We start from the raw sequence: 2,320 nt of genomic DNA on the forward strand, positions 1-2,320 counted from the left end.
AGTATGATCAAAAATATTGATCTTTTGCTTGGTGCTGATTGTTGTGTTTTGTTCTTCAACTTGCAGCTGTATTTATAGACTCCAAGAAGGCTTAGGACAACTCATGTGGCCGTTGGAAAAGGACCAGCTGTCATAAAAGAGTTGTTGGATAAATTCTGTCAAATACAAGATTGATCTGGTGCATCAAAAGATCGATCCAGGATTGATCTTTTGATTTGTGATGAACTAGCCTTGTACTTCTGTGATTTGTGTCAGTATGTCAGCCTTGAGTACATGTTTTTCTGTTACGTGTGCAGACTTTAGAATAGTTCAAATCAGTAGTATACTTTGCTACTTGTAGTCTTGTACTTGCATTTGCTTTTCAAGAGGAATGATCTTTGTGATATGCCTTTATTGAAGCATGCCTTTGATTCTTCAAATTCTGGAATATATATGACTTGGATGGATCTTTTGTTGATTATATGAGAGTATAGGATGAAAATTATTTCCAGGATTGATGTTTGTTTTCCAGAACTGCTTCAAGATCAATCTGCGTTTTCCAGAACTGCTTCAAGATCAATCTGCGTTTTCCAGAACTGCTTCAAGATCAATCTGCGTTTTCCAGAACTGCTTCAAGATCAATCTGCGTTTTCCAGAACTGCTTCAAGATCAATCTGCGTTTTCCAGAACTGCTTCAAGATCAATCTGCGTTTTCCAGAACTGCTTCAAGATCAATCTGCGTTTTCCAGAACTGCTTCAAGATCAATCTGCGTTTTCCAGAACTGCTTCAAGATCAATCTGCGTTTTCCAGAACTGCTTCAAGATCAATCTGCGTTTTCCAGAACTGCTTCAAGATCAATCTGCGTTTTCCAGAACTGCTTCAAGATCATTCTGCGTTTTCCAGAATTGCTTTCTTTGATCTGATTTGTGATGTTTGATTCCTATCTTGTTTTAACACACTCAAAAACACATGTTAAATATCAAAACACTTAGAATCATAATTAGAATTCTTAATTAACTTTTTGTTTGTTTTCATCAAAACATTAAATTGAGATTTTGTCTCAACACGTATTTTATGATTATTTTTAATAAATTTTTGTCTTTTATTTCAAATAGAATATATATTTTTATTTTATAAAATTTTACTAAAAAAAATTGATTGACATAAATTGAAAGTAATTTTAAATGGATTGACATTAATGAGTAATTGAATTAGAAACGTATAAAATCATTACTCACCATAAGTGGAATAATATAATTGTAAGGAGGATTAGATAAATAGCATTTATGTCGATATTTATGAGTGATTATGTGGTTTTTTTCATTGAATTTAATGATTAATAATATAAATTATTACAACTCGTAAATGACTAATAATACTATAAAATAATTTATAAATTTATTATAAAATAACTTATAAAATAATTTGATAATAATATAAATTATAAATTATAAATTATTATCAAATTGTAAAATAATTTATAAATTATAAATTTATGATAATTTATAATTTTATAATTTTATAAGTTTTATAAGTAATTACAACTGGTAAATGACTAATAATACTATAAAATAATTTATAAATTTATTATAAAATAACTTATAAAATAATTTGTTAATAATATAAATTATAAATTATTATCAAATTGTAAAATAATTTATAAATTTATTATAAATAATTGTAAAATTATTAATTAATAATAAGTTATCATACGAATTTTACAAAATATTTTAAAAATTAAATTAGATGATTGTGATAAACATGATTTTTCTTCATTTTAATTTTCCTAATCATCTTCAATTATTACAAATATTATAAGATAACTATATTTATAATACATAAATGTTACTTATAAATTTATAAATTAACATTAAGATATAGTAAAAATGTATTTCAATTGTAAGATCCATCAAAGATATTTGAAGAAAGTTTAGTTATTCATTAATATATAATAAATAAAATAAATAATATAAGTATTCATCAAATTAAGAGTAAAAAGTAAAACCTAAAAAGAATTTTTACAACAAAAACTTGAAATATTGTACTCCAACTTCAAACACCTCATTTTGATTTGTGATATGTGCGGTTCTCTCTTATATGATCATTAAAAGATCCTATTTTTATGCCTCTAAAGTTCCTAATTTTATTCCTTTAACTAACTAACATTCAGTTTCATTTTATCTCATGAACTCGAAGGATTTGGTTTGGGAAATTCTCGCATACTGATAACAACTATATATATATATATAAAAGAACCAAAACTTTGTATTTTACAAACCAGTTCCTATTTTGTATTTTTCACCCTTTATAAGGTTATATATATATATATATATATATATA

The sequence above is a fragment of the Cicer arietinum genome, chromosome 2 (genome assembly GCF_000331145.2).
Source record: "Cicer arietinum cultivar CDC Frontier isolate Library 1 chromosome 2, Cicar.CDCFrontier_v2.0, whole genome shotgun sequence".
NCBI lineage: Eukaryota > Viridiplantae > Streptophyta > Magnoliopsida > Fabales > Fabaceae > Cicer > Cicer arietinum.